This window comes from Myiozetetes cayanensis, unplaced genomic scaffold, assembly GCF_022539395.1.
Source record: "Myiozetetes cayanensis isolate MyiCay16 unplaced genomic scaffold, myiCay2020 scf5-8, whole genome shotgun sequence".
Classification (NCBI taxonomy): Eukaryota; Metazoa; Chordata; class Aves; order Passeriformes; family Tyrannidae; genus Myiozetetes; species Myiozetetes cayanensis.
This window is the reverse complement of record NW_026087742.1, coordinates 31,804,367-31,820,419: the sequence shown is the minus strand read 5'-3', so window position 1 is coordinate 31,820,419 and position 16,053 is coordinate 31,804,367.

Here is a 16,053-nt window from a genome sequence, read left to right as displayed (position 1 = left end):
CAAACCTTGGAGTTTTATGTATGAGGCTGAAAGTATCCAACACGTCATTCATTTCTATTCTTGCAGAAAGGTAAGGAACACATTTTCCCTACATTTCCTATTGTAAGAAATTAATTTCATGTAGCTTGTAGCATCATAAGGACCTGAATGGGTAGAGAAAGCTACATCAGAAACGGCAGGGCAAAACCTGTTTGAGAAGTCACATGTGTTGTCAAAAGTTATTGCTATTAAGTTATGAGTCAGAAATTGTTAACAGATAGAAACATTGCCAGTAGTTTGGAGATGGTCAGTAGGTCTGACAAAAGTAGGCGATATCAAGCTAGCCCAGTAGGATGATACTCTTTGTGAAGTAATAAAGAAACACAATGTCCATTTTACACCATCTTCTGAAAATTTTGTAGAATGAGTAGAATTTGTTTCTGAGTCACTGGACTGTTTGTAGTTGTGGCTGCTGCTCTCCTGATCAGTTCTCCTGGTTTTATTTCTTATGTTTTCTTGGTGTCTTCTGTATCTGGGCCAGCCAGGAGCTATCTAAGGCCATAGTGCCTGTTTTGTTACTTTATCTGCATTATTCATAGGATCAGATAGTCACTGAACCTCAGTGGCACTCCTTCCTACATCACAAACAGTTATAATATTCTTATCAATACTACTTCGACTAGTCAGATGGAAAACCATTTCTGCATTCCACAGCAGCCTATACTCTGCAAAAAAATATTTCACATAGGCAGAAAAGTATTACTATACCGGTGCTATGGCTTCAGGCATCATTTCACTTTCTTCTCATTGTCCTGCTTTCTATTATTAATTTTTTTTAACCAGGTGGAGAACTCCCATCAGTCTCTTTGTGCCCCATCTCTGATTCTCTCACATGTACCTTAATCCTTGCTCTCCATAATGTTTTTTGCTATTCTTGTTCCTAGTTTTTTCCTGAATATTTTAATTGTATAGCAACCCTGTCTCAAACATTCTCATGATCCCCATCATTGGGGGTACATAGAATGTACATAGAATCGTTTAGGTTGGAAAAGACCTCTGGGATCATTGAGTCCAGCAGCTAACACAGTACTACCAAGTCTACCACTAAATCATGTCCCTATGTATCACATCTACACATCTTTTAAACACCCCCACGAATGGTGACTCCACTCTTTCCCCAAGCAGCCTATTCCAAGACTTCCCCCAGTGCAACCTGAGACCTTTTCATCTCATCCTGTTACTTGTTACTTGGGAACAGAAACGAACCTCCATCTCACTACAACCTCCTTTCAAGTAGTTGTGGGGAGTGATAAGATCCCCCTGAACCTCCTTTAAACAACTCCAGCTCCCTCAGCTGTTCCTCATATAACTTGCTCCAGACGTGCTTGGTTGCTCCTCTCTGACCATGTCCAGCACCTCAACATCTTTCTTGTACTGAGGGGCCCAAAACTAAATACAGGATTTAAGTTGTGTCTCTAATTCTCTCCTTATGTCCCTATCTCATCATACTAAAGCATAATTTGTTATTGTTGCATTTTTTTCCCTGTATTATCTTGTGGAAGTCAGTCCCACAGTAGAATCAAGAACATAATGGACTGCACTTCCCACCAAAAGTGTTATATATCAATGAGTGAAGCAAGCTCTGCAGAGATCTAACCCTGAACTAATCCTGGTTTCCTCCTGGGATAATAGTGAGAACAAGGATTGATCCATAGCACATTAGATTTTTACCATGAGACTATTCAGAAGCAGCTGAATTTTGCCCTAGATCCATCTTCTGCATGGACCCACCATAGGAACCCTACTCCCTGTTCATACAGTGTGCTTGGTTTGGGCAGGGAAGGCTCAGACTGACTTTTTGCGTATCCTCTTCCTCTCCATACATATGTCAGCATGTGTTTTAGAGCACAGACAAATGCTCTAAAGAGTGAGAAGAAGACGTCATTGATGTGACTATAAACTTTGAAATCCTGTTTCACTGGGATGGTTTTTTTTGCAGATAGCATGCAAGCATCTTAACAACTGAAAAAATGGGCAGTTTACACAGTATACTCATCAACACTCACATTTTATAAACCGTGTCTGATAGATCCTCAGAACCTGTGAACACTCAGAGGTTTCTCCCTCCTCTGTGCAGTGTCCACAGGTCAACAGGTGTCTACAAACACCCCAGAAACTGCATTTCCTCCACTTCTATGTTACACAGGATGCATTGGAGCTTACATGCAAAGACTGGCACTTCCTAGTGGCTTTGAAAAAGCTGACAGCATGATAAAAGAAATTATTTGGCTGCTGGATGCATAATAGTGTGTAGAATATGCATCTACATATGTTGAACCTTTCTTGATAATGACAACAGAAGCACTTCAACTTGGAAGAGTATGAAAGGCTGACACAGGGTGAACCCGTGGAGCCAATCTTTGTCAGCATTTCTAGAGGGTAATGTAATAACAGCGGGGGAGAAAAACCCGGTGTCTACAAATGACTAAATGGAAAAGAGTCTTCAGGAAGCATTTAAATTGAAGGACAGTGAAAATTTATGACTTAGGCATTTAGGCTCAGGTTTTTCTGATCTTATGTGTCAGAACAAAACTGTAAAGTGATACCACAAAATCATTGGTAATGAGCGAGACGCAACTGTCAGACAACAAAGTTTCAAGTGGAGTTCAAGATAAAGAGAAAAATAAATTTATGGTCTGGGTGCTTGGAGACTTCTGGTTTTGTTTGGTGGGGAAAAAAAGAAATGTCATCTTCAAAAGTGATGTATTGAACTGTAAGTGGAAGGGAAAAAAAGAAAAGAAAAGCTGCCAACAAATAGTAAAGTTTAAAGATTCCCAGACACATTTTATTGTCTTTTCTTAAAGAGCATATATTTTTCCTTTTTTTTTTTTCTCTTAAAACCTCATGGGAGTCTGAAAAAGAGTATACTTCATTGAAATATACTGACAAAAAATAGTTAAAAACTTGTGAGAACTTTATGAATACCACATGCCAACATAATATATCTAACCTGATATTCATGTAACTGTTCTGCCATACATTATTCCAGAAAGTTATTAACAAGTGAGTTGAAGAGAAATAACTTTCACACAGTTATATATATTGACAACATTGCCGTGTAGCCATGTCTAATGCCTGAAAAATGGAATATGAAATGAAAGTTTCACAGCGTGGTAAAACTGAAGAAAAGGTACACAAATAGATGATACACTGAAATTATTAAAGGCCAGATGAGAGCTGCTCTGTTTTGTATTAGCTTGTGATTCAGACCCTAGATTTCAGTGTTGTTTTGGAAAAGTCTACAAAATTTTGTTGACAAATCGTGTGCTTCCAGCACCCACCCTTGCAAATATATATTGTTTTACTACAAGATAAAAGACTAGGGGTGGGGAGTGTCACTGCATTTGGAGGTGAGACACATTGCGTGGTGCTGGCAAGAGCATTTCAGGATTACTTACTAGGGGCTGCTTGGGGAATGAACCTAAGGTTCCCAGTGGAGGGATCAAGGTGCTTAGAATAAAAATCATGGGAAAACAGATAAGGGGATAAAAGGGGAGGGTTGTAACTATACAGGGCTGGTCAGTGTGTGTGTGTGTGTGTATGGCCATGTCTTGTGCCTGTGCCTGTAGTCTGTTCTGTATTCTCATTAAAAGCCCTTCCTGACTCTTTTTATGTGTAAGGAATTACCTATGTCTTGGGCATATGACTACGTGGAGGTCTAAGTGCCAACAAGTTGGACAGAGGACCACTCTCAGCGAAGGACGACTTACCACAATCGGGATGACTTCTCTCAGATAAATTCAGATAAATTCATTTTGTAATCAATACAGGTGCAATAATTAGCTGCTTTAGAACATGAAAGTGATGATTTATTTCAGACATAAAACTTAAAGACTTTTAAGCTAAAGATATCAGTTTCTCTTCAATGACTGCAAAAACAGCCCAGTATGATTATCTCACTGATAAACATTTACCTTTGATAACCTGATCCTAACCTAGAAGACAAACATTGTGTATTATATTAAGGGCAGATGACAGAGAAAATCAGAGATCATGATTTACCCTGTTTACGAGCAAGTGCTAAAGCATTCATATAATATTATGCCAGTTAGAAAAATTGTTTTAGAACTTAATATCTAAATATTTTCATTCATATTCTTGTTATTGGTGAGCAGTTACTCTTCAACATCTTAAAGGTTGTTTCTGTTAAGGATTGAGTGTCACAAAAGCATGTCTTTGATTCTGTGTTGTTACTCAGAGTGAAGGTAAGCTACAGCCTATTTCCAAGGTACAATAAAAAACAAATTGAGGGAGAAATTGTCTTTGCTTACACTTCAAATTCAGAACCTAATTCCAAATCTTTTGGGTTTTTTTGTCTTCTAGAGTCATAAGGTCACAAGAAAACTCATATGGAAATTGGTTGCAGGAGGTCTGTAGTCCAATATCTTTTTCAAGAAGGGTCAGAGATATGATCAGACCAGGTAGCTCAGGGCTTTATGCAGACTAGTCTTGAAAATCTGCAATGATGGAGATGGCACAACTACTCTGGACAACATGACCATCCTCAGAATGCAAAGCTTTTCCCTTCTATTCAGCCTGGACCTTTCTTGTTTCAAGTTAGGCATGTTGTCTTCCATCCTCCCACTATACACTGTGGTGAAGCGCCTGGATCTGTCTCCTCAATAGCCTCCCCACAGATTTTGGGGGGCTGCTGTTAAGTGTCTCCTGGCTCAATAAGACTTGGTCTCCATCCTTACAGTTGCAACTAATCCAGTCCCCTACCGTCTTCTTGTTGTATATCACTATCATTTTTGTACTGTAGTGCCAAAGCTGGATGCAATATCTTACTGTGGTCTAATAAGTGCTGAGTAAAACTCTTGTCCCTGTTCCTGCTGCTTCAGTCCAGGATGCTCTTAGACATCACCACTTCCAGGCTACAGGACTGTCTCATGATTACCTTTCTGTCCTTCTAGGACTTCCAGGTTCTTTCCAGCAGTACTGCTTAATAGGCTGAGAATAATAAAATCTAAACTCATTAAAAAGTATATTTTAGTGACTCATAACCTTGACCTAGCCTAGTTTTTAGAACTTTCAACTTCTTGAATGTTCAGTTTTCTCTCTTTAGTAAGATCTAGGGTTTAATCTACCTTTTGGTCCAAGCTTGTACTATATAGTGGATTGTTCAAGCTTATCTGAAAACAATAGTAAAGGCAATAATATAAGCAATCTCTACCTCCAGGCTAAGATATTCCACCCCTTTTCCTCCTTGGTCTCAGACCAGCATTTGCAATAAGGCTTAGAGAAGATGAGCTGGCTAAACCCCTTCTGTTGATGAAATTGTTTGATGACAATATTACAGCTGAGCACATAGTGAAAATATTTTCACTAAGGTAATGTCATTGTCCACTTTTGTATGCTCTCTCTCTAACCACTGTATTTTATTTTGAATCAACCATTATGATTGAACAAAAATAGTTATTTTCTCTTGAGCTTTAACCCTAACCATGTCAAGGGTATTCAGAACAGCCTATTTTTTTCCTGAATAAGGCTTTGGATATCTTCAATATAAACTCCAGAAAGAAGCAACTGAACCTCAGAACAAAATATGTGGAAAATGAAGTAAGTTAGGATCCTGCCTCTGTGTTTCACTAGGGAATGAGAAGGGGGAAATATTTCTAAACTCTAAAGCTCACATCTCTTTGCTCCAGAAGCTCAGTTAACTTGTTTTTTCTGGCTACTTTCTGCTTTTAATCACCTGCAGTGCTTGTTTCCATTATCAGAGATCTTTCTTTGCAGAACTTCTGCATTTAAGATACTTCTTTTCAATAGCCTGACTTTTTGTGTACAATTGTTTCAAAGTCAATTCTTGATAACTGGTAGAAGAATAAGATATTTGGTGTTCCAGAGAGATGTCAAATTAAAAGAAAAGCTTCAGCATTCAGAAACCAAAGTCAGTAACAATGTATTAATCTAAATAAAGTGATCTGATGGGGGATATTCTGGGTTAAATTAAAAAACTGCTTAATTCAGGGAAAAAGCATCTTTCTTAATGGTCTGCGAGAAATCCAAGACCCCACTTAATATTAACCTCCTAATTCCATACCATCTCAAAAATATTCCATATTTTTGTCATAGCCAAACAATTAAAGCACAGATCTACACCTGCTTCCTACCTTATTTCTGTTGTACCTTCTTAATTAATATTCATATTTACATGGAAAATTACTTCAATATCCAGGTTAATTAGATAACTACATTAAGATATGCAGGGATTTTAGATTTGGCTTCCTGCTGTTCCTTCTCTCCTTCCTGTGAAATTACAAGTGTAAATATTGTGCTATATGGATCTGATGTAGCAATATCGTCTTTTGAATTTGAACAGTGATGTCCATCAAGCTTTTGCTTGGATTTTTCTTTTGAGAATTTCCTAACACATTTCTGCAAATTACAAGTCTGCAAGTGAGAATGTGAGATATGAATTTATGCAAATGGTATTGCAAACCTACCCTGCTACCGAACAAACACTGTATGAGAATGAAAAAAGGTTGATTCTTCTCTTGTAAATCCTATGGGAAAATATAGACATCTGTTGTTAGATGTTTATTCAGCTTATATGTACTGGAGTTGGTAGAACTACTTTCCAGGTAATGGAGAAAAAAAGAGCACTTGTAGAATGTGTTTTCACTTACCCAAATAGAAATGTGTAAAATGGTTCAAATCAGTCATGTTTTTAAAGCAATTTTATTCTTCTCCTCTTCTGGAGGAGCTTAAAGTGACTATCTCAAATGTAGGCATCTGCATTACCAGATGCTAAAGTTACTGAGATAAATGTCCCTAAAGAAACCTGGTTTTGAGAGTCAGGTTGCTAGTTTGATAACACAATGTTCATCTTGATTCTGGGAATATAGTTTTATTTCCTTGCTACCACAGTGGGACCTTCCTGTATGAAGCTGAGCAAATAATTTTGAGTGAGACACTACAAAGTATTTTCACATGCTAACCAGGAACTCTTTGAACAAATTTTCTTCCTGTTTTTGAAAAGGCACTTTCGTACAAACCTTATTAGAAGTTTAGTTGTTTCTTCGATATGAAACTTTGTCTTTCAAATCTCAGTTTTGCTGACATTTCCTGCAGATTTTCTTACAGGGAACTGTATAACTTGCTACACTTTGTGAGAGCAGAGACACCTTTTCTGTCTGTGTTTTACACTAACATAAGTCATTGTGGCAAAACTGACACAAACTCCTGATATTTACCTATCCACAGAATATATTGTAATTATAAAAAAGTCATGTCTTGAAACCAAGGAAGATTTTGATCATTCAACACAGTCAGATCACATGCAATTTTTATCATATAGTATGCAAGACTGTGCTTCCTTCAGTAAAGGACACTCTAACCCTTTCTTAATGGAGAACATTCTTCACGTCAAAAGTTTGGAGAAGCCATTGAATAAACCTAATGATACTACTAATAGAAGAGGGGATACCTCAAAAAGATAGAGAGCATTTGATTTCCCTGATCGCTAATATTTTTTTTTTTTTAATATTATAGTCTAGTTAGTGATGCCATACTGATTGATGTATCTTATTTGGATAAGTTTCATAAAAGCACTACATCTTCAATGATTTATAAGAAATTGAATTGTGCTACAGGTAAATTAAACACTCTCTGGAAAATTTCTCAATTAGTATAGCTAAAATAATCCAGTTATGAAAGAATTACTTGCTTTTTAAAATTAAAAACAACAACAAAAAAATACAATTTTGGCTAAGTTCCATGAAAGAAAAATTAAATTGAAGACATCCTGATACTTAGCTTTAAGTTGCCTGTCATATTTTTTGTGCTTTCCAGTAAAAACAAAGGTCTACAGAAAAGTTTTAAGCAAGAATATAAATGAGGCCCTTATGCCAGGTAGAGAATTTTGTATTTATGAAACAGCTTCTAAATGTTCTCCTGTGTGCTGACACACTTATCCATTGCCTTCTTTAAATATAAAAAACTTTTGCTTTAATGCTGCTTTGAATTTCAAGTTTGGTCACAGTTCCTAAGGTGACCAAAGACTTGGCTGAATGGAGAGCAAAAAGTTCTGAGATGCCTGTCTAGCATGGTTTTCCTCCAGTCTGTTGCTTATAGAGAGAGGGGGAAAGACTGATTTTTACTTCTACTTTTCATATTAAATTTTGACCCTACCTGGGAGCTTCAACAAAGCAATAATCCATTACTGAGGGCTCATGGTGACTCCAAGAGTCTTCATTTGGTTTGCAATAATGCCTTTGTAAGTTCAGTGAAATACTAGATAAATAGAAGGATATTAGATAGAAAACTTGTTGTTTCAGTATGTCACCTTAAATCTCCTGTACAAATATTATCTAAGATTCTTGTTTTCAGGCTAAATGGTTTCTTTCTTATACTGTTAGCATAATTTAAAGAAACTAAACAAATCCAGACAAAAAGACACCCTGGTAATGTTAGGAAAGCTCTTAATCTTCTCTACTGTATCAAATAATGAATGCTATTGAAACAAAATGGGGAAAGAAAGACCTTGAGTACGAGGTAGATGCATTTAGAGCTATTAAATAGTAGCAATTGAAATATGTTCTTCCTAATGTCCTGAATTCTATGTTGAAAAATAAGAGGGAAGTCACTCTGTTTTTAACACTGTCTTGTTCATTTAGAATCTAAGCTCCTTGTGGACTAATCAGCTCTTTTTGGTAGTCGTGCAACGTCCTTCAGTATGAGACTTCTCTGGGAAAATTATCTGAAATCTGATCTTTTAAATTTACTTATACATATATACAAATTTTTATTTTATATATAACTCATTAATTTCTTTATATATATATAATATATATAATATATATATAATATACTATATAAAAATATATAAATAATATAATAGCTATATATATAGATATATATGGAGATGATAAGTGCATTTATTAGACCTGGTAAAGTAGAAAGGCTGACAGATATAGTTACCTTCCTACTGTTTGATATGGCCTCTTAAAATTACAATTTTACCTTGACTGGTCAGCCCTCATGTTCGTCCTTCTTTAGATTTAAGGGTGGTGAGTAATCTCCCTCAGCTTTCACTGCATGTGGATTTCTTCACAATTTCAAGACTTAAAGCCTGTTGTTGACTGTTTTCCTCCCAGTGTACCATGATGGAAGCCTCTGTAGGGAAGTAATTTCCTTGACTACACAGCTCACTTCATGGAAGTGTCTACAAAGGTCCCCCAGAAATGGCTGTTAGCAAGAATGAACGTCCAGCATGCTTGGGGAAAAATAAAAAGACAAAAATGTTTCTATTGGATTTGTGTGGCAAGGTGTTGGTGATTGGCAGCTGTAGGGGTGGCTTCTGTGAGCAGCTGCTGGAAGCTTTCCCAGTGTCCGACAGATCCAATGCCAGCAAGCTCCAACACGGACCTAGCACTGGCCAAGTCTGAGCCCATGAGCAATGGTGGCAACACCTCAGGGACAGCATATTTAAGAAGAGGAAAAAATTACTGATCAGAAGTAATTGCAACCAGAGAAGAGAGGAGTGAGACTATGTGAGAGAAACAGCTCTGCAGCACCAGGATCAGTAGGGAAGGAATGGGAGGAGACACTACAAGTGCCAGAGCAGAGATTGCCCTGCAGCCCATGATGCAGACAGTGGTGAGGCAGCTGTCCCTCTGTAGCCTATGGAGGTCCACAGGGGAGCAGAGATCCACCTGCAGACCCTGGAGGATCCCCATGCAGGACCAGGTGGATGCCTGAAAGAAGGCTCTGATTCCATGGGAAGACCATGCTGGAGCAGGCTCCTGGCAGGCCCTGTGGCCCCATGGAGGGAGAAGTCCATGCTGGAGGGGGTTTACTGGAAGGACTTGTGACTTCCCCAGGGATCCACACTTGGAGAAGCCTGTTCCTGAAGGAAAGGGACTTACACTGAAGGAGTTTGTGAAGAATTGCAGCTCATGGGAAGGACTAAAGTTGGAGAAGTTCATAGAGGACTGTCTCCCATGGGAGAGACCCCACTGTGGAGCAGGGGAAGGACTCCTCTTCCTGAGGAGGAAGCAGCAGCAGAAACAACCTGTGATGATCTTACCATAATCCCCATTCCCTGTCTCCTTGCACCACTGGGAGGGGGGAGGTAGAGAATAGGGAAAAATGTTAAGCCTGGGAAGGAGCGAGGAGTGGTGGGAAGGTATTTTAAAGATTTTATTTACTTCTTATTATCCTGTTCTGATTTTGATTGGCAAAAAACTCAGGTAATTTTCCAAAATCTAGTCTGGTTTGCCCATGACAGTATTTAGTGAGTGACCTCTCCTTGTCCTTATCCTGAATCATGAGTCTTTTGTTATATGTTCTCTCCCCTGTCCTGCTGAGGAGGGGAGTGATAGAATGGCTTTTGTGGGCACCTGGCATCCAGCCAAGGTCAAACACCACAATGTTGCAATACCTTTTCCTCAAAACTGCTTAAAGAAGGTTGGGGGTGGGGTGGGGGGAGATCAGTGAATAAGAAAATGTCCATATACTCAGAAAGAACTTATCCAAGAACTTAACCAAGATAGCTACTTGGACTTGCAGCATGTGATTTCCATTCTGACCGTGACAAGTGAATTTAACAATCTGTGAACTAAAAAGCTGTAATAAATTTCCACCTCTTTTCTATGAAACAATGTTTATTACCCGATTGACTGATTTCACTAAATCATACTGAGTCAGATACCTGAAAGAGGGAGCAACCCTGAATTTGTAGTTGATAGGAAGCTATTGTGAGAAGATAATTGTTTCTAATAAAGGAATAACAATTGCTCTTGATTTTAATTTGCACCTAGTGGAGCAAGTTCATGTAAGACATCTAACTATGAACATTCTCTATAGAGCCATCAAAATAGAGCACTTGCCAATAAATTTTTGAGTTTCTTGCTTTCCTGGTGCAAATGAAAGAATGAGATTATTATGTGATAAATTAATCAAAAGTACAAACAGCCAAATCATGAATTCATGGACATGTTTAATTTAATATTACATTCATTATTGCAGTGAATTGTTCCAGATTCCAGTTCAACATTTAGGCCCCACCTGAACTCTGTGAGTTACTCAGATTCGTTGTATGCTAAATTAGGTGCCTACTATAACATCTGTCTGGGAGAGAGGCTCCAGTGACTGGAAATGGACTGTAAACTATTTTTCTGATGTATTACAAACTATATGAGTAATGACTGAAAGAATACAAGTTTTTATCTTTGTGTTCATTAAGCTTAGTTATTTTTTCTCCTAAACTGACTTTTTTTCTCCAATATAGAATTATTTTAATTTCAATAATTTCTTGCATTTTAAACACAACTTTGAGTGCTTATACTGACAGTTGGGGATTTTTTTCCAAATTTAGAGATTTCTAAATATGAAAAATGATATCTTTGGATTAGCAAGAAGATAATGAAAGCACGTTGTTTAATGAGTTCATGAAATTCCCAGATTATGTATTGGCTAAGGAGTCTATGTCCAGTTTCCTCTTTATTCAGCTCACTTTCAAAAAAGACATCTCTACCTAGTGGTTCTACACTTTTTTGTAAATCAGTTATTTGTAATTTTTGTGATATGTTTTCAGTCATCCATTATTAACACTGAAATATCAGCACTAACTTCCTGCTTTAACTGGAAAATAATTATTACCAATTTCTGACATTAACTTAAGTCCATTAAATAGACAAAATAAATCTCCATATTTGAATCTTGATTCTTAGAGAAATCTTAGAAAATAATTACCTTATAATTATCATATAATTACCTTGGAAAGAGAGTAAAGCCACATTGGGAAAACATATGACATTCTCTTCTGTTTACTAAGAAATCCTTAACTTCCTAAGAATTCATGAACCTCATAAAATGTAGTCACATTCTTCTGTAACTGTAGAATTAGCACAATTCATTTGACCAAAAGTCTTTTTATAAATTGGTCTTTCACATTAGATCTTTGAAATCCATGAAAAGATTTTATTGTGAATTGGTGTTGTTGTTTGGACACGAAACCTTCAGGGTTTACTTCCATCCAGAGGAACATTTCAACTCTTCCTCCTTTCTCAAAATATCACATTATCATGCAAAAAAACCTCACAGTGTGTTACATGGGTTGCATCAGATTCCTGAAAAAAAACTTGGAAAGCTCAGTGTGGAAATGACATGCTCTTGCAGGTGAATTCATCCTGCTGCGTAAGTACAGCCAACATGGGAGACAGATGTGATAGCTTGGAGCAGAATGTTCCCTGGTGTATAATGCAGTGATAAAATGTGGAACACTTATTATGATATTTGTTATGAAATATGAGATGCTTCTTTTCCCCCAAGGCATTGAAGGAGCTCCCGTAGCTGCCTAAGTGATAAGTTTTTTCCAGTATCACTAGACAATAAAACACTGGCAACTGCACAGTAAATATCCTCTCCAAGTATTTGTTTTACTGGAATTAACCCTTGGAACTTTTCAAGAACCCCACTGCTGCTGAAGAACTGAACACAAATTGAATACAACATAAGTTACTTCATCAATCAGCTAAGGTAAAAGAAAAGCAGTCTGCTATGGAGAAATATATGTGCCTGTACTATATTCTCAGAGAGTAACCATGGTTGTGATTGTTGGTCAGAACTGAAAGAGGGACTCTTTTCTAATTTTCTAGGATTGTATACTATGTCTAAATGAGATTTTTGCTGTTTCAGTAATGTACTCTTCAGTGTTTCAAAAGCAATGTATTTTTCTTTGTTAAAATGCAGAAAATACAGTTTAAAACTTTTTCTTGAGCAGCCCTCAGAAATGATGCAGATATTCTTGGCCAGTAACATATCAAGATTTCAATGCTTTCCTCTTTCTCCCCTCTGATACGTCATTTAGAGTTTTAGTATAGCTGCCATATTTCAAAATGTACTTATGCTTCAAATTGTCATTTCTTAATAATACCAATATTTCTGATCAGATTAAGCATTTTTCTTTAATTAGGCAGAATGTTAAATACTCACGAATTAACTGCTTGGTCTTGTGTGGCAGGTCTGTGCTTCTTATTACCATCTCAATTCACAAGCAAACTTTACAGAGATGTGTCTAAGAGAAGCCGGGTGCACTCATGCACATATGACAGTGTGAATTTATTGTGTTTAATCAACAAACCCTTCAGTTTTACCCTTGTAATAATTCTAATGTCAATAATATATTAATAGTTGTTGTTTGTATTATACTGGCATAGGGGACCCTCAGGAACAACCAACTCTACATTGGAGAGATGACTGCAACACTCCTTTGCAGTCCTGAGACAATTTTCCACCTGCATGCCTAGGAGTAGAAAGCAAAAATAATCCTTTCCCTAGTAGAAATCCTATAAAATAGTTCTTTGGAACTGATAAAAGCTGTGTTCATAAATATGGCCCAAACACTTGTAATATACTTTAATCAAAATGCATGTTCCTTTCATTATATGGCTATCTAATATTTTCAGAGATGTGCACAAATCTAATTTCAGATCAGAGAAGCCTTTTTGAGGTGTATATCATCAAAACCTTGTTACATGTTATTATTATTACCTATATTACAATAACATGTGTTGTCAGAAGGTAGATCAGAGCCTGATTGTATCACGTGCTTTAGAAACACAATAACTGAGATAATGTCTTGACAGACAGATGGTTCAGCTATTCACTGTATTAATCCACTGTTCATCACTATCGTGGTCATAGTTTTGTTTCCATCTCAAAAAATATATGTGAGAACTGACGAAAATTGGAAAAGGACAAAACAGATATGTTGGATGGAGGTATGTCTTCCACTAATAGAAGAGCTAAAAATGTTGGATGGACATACAGAGTATTTTCCACTGATAGGAAAGCCAAACATATCAGAAAAAAGATATGTGGAAAAGAGATGTCTTCTTTATTCTCTGACATCTATGATACTGAGATCTTCATTTTTCATGAGAAGTGGTTGCACACAGGATCTCTGTCTCATTTAGGATGCTAAAAGCTGATGTGGGGTTAGGGACTTACTAATTGTATTCCTGGGGAAAAAAAAAAAACAAACCACAAAGGGTATAAAAACAAAGACATAAGTCACAGAGCTAGAAAGGGTTGGAACGTGGGAGAATATTTTTGAGAAATGTTGCTACAAGTTGCCTCTGTTCATATTACTGTGCTGTAAGTACTGGTAAAGCTAAGACACTAAAGTGAGCTGGACTTTTGTTAAGACCTGCTATGGGATCTCAACTGTCTACTGATGATACAAGCATCCTGGGTGACTTGTTTAAATAGAATGCCTAACAAAAATAAATAAAATTAGTTGCTATGAACCTTACTTTTAGCATCCCAACACTTAGCAAGACCTTAAACATACGCTTGGTGTTAAACATGTGATCAGTTTGTTAAAATGAAGAGAGAGATATTCACCAAAGTGGCTTATAGCAGTGAAAGAAGTTGTCTGAAATAAAGTCAGTAGAAAGAATTTAAAGAAAAATGTTTATTGATTATAATTTTTAAATTGGTGTATAGCAATCCAAGCAAGCTGCCATGAAGTATGCCAGGGGATTTACTCCATGACAGTGATTCTGAGCAGGCTCTCACTTTCTTTGCAGGATAAGTGATGACAGCTTATTGCAGGATAAAAATTGTGCTTGCAGGGAACTGCTACTCACAGAGCAGCTGATGTACTTATAAATCCACACCCTACTTTGTCTCGTGATAATTCACGATAACTTACGATAACAGTCCAAGATGAGACAGAGATTCCCCATCACTAGTGAGGAAAACAACGGATTGTGTCATCCTGAAAACTTTTGAGGAATTTGTATGAATTTGCTACCTGTCCTGCAGACTGATGTATTACTTACTCCTCTACTGGAATCTATTACATATATTTCCCAATTTGAAATGCAGAAGAAGCAATCTGAATTTATGTCCTGATGAAATGCACAGATCTTGGGAAGCACCTTGAATAAATCATGAGAGTTTTCCAGATTACATTTTATGTTGGCCCATCTACTGTAATGTTTAATTGCTGTAATCATAGTTCATTTAGTATTCCTGATAATCTGAAGAAAAAAAAGCCAAAAAGTCCTTGGACCAGTATAATCCTTTTCCCACTCTGAAGTAAAACTGTTATAGCAATAACTAAACCAGTTAATAGATAAACCTTTTGTAATAAAGGCAATCAGTAAAACTAAACTACAAAGCGTAATTTCTTGTTTGCAAGAAAAACACACTACATCTATTGCATGTCCCATAAAGGAACTTAGTTGGCAAATCTTAATTTGACTTTGGGCAAACTAATTGTCTATTATTTTAGAGTGGGCCTGTTTTGCTTTAAAAATCAAATACTGATTTTGAAGGAATAGAGCAAGTAATTTTCTCTGAGAACACAGAGTTCCCACTGACAGTGGCTATTAAAAAGATTTAATGAAATCATCAGGACTTGTTTGAAGCTGGTCGAGGAACATTTTTATACTCAGTCTGCACATCAGTATTAATTTTTTAACACAGATGGAGGTTTTATTGGTACCCAAGGAAGGAAGTAGAAAAAACAGTTTACTGGAATTTCAAATTACAAGCAAAATAAAAAACTGATGGAGGGCAGTGTGGAATTAGACCTATGAAACACTAAGAAAAATAGAACACAGTAGAAAGATATGCAAATTAAACAGGATACTGGAAAACAATTGTGATTAGTTTACTTTCCATCTAAGCAAAATGTATTATAGTGACACCCGTGTTCTTTATCATGTTAAAAGTCTGCAAGTCAAATCATTATAGACCCTCCTTTTGAAGGTTTAATTATGTCTTGATTAACTCTGATATCAAAATCGACACTGCATAATTTCTGAGATTTGTGGAAAAATGTTTAAACATAAGATCTCATAAAAAGACCTCAGGTCTGATCCATCTCCAGCTCAAGTCCCATATATTTATTTTTTTTAATTATTATTCTCCTCTCATCAGTGAGATTTCATTGCCTGGCTTTTTTTTAAGGTAAATTCTCCTGAAATCTCAGAGTAAAAAATGTCCTTGAAAATTGCTAGTACCTTTTCTGGTTCCAGGTAAAGGCATCTTTTCATA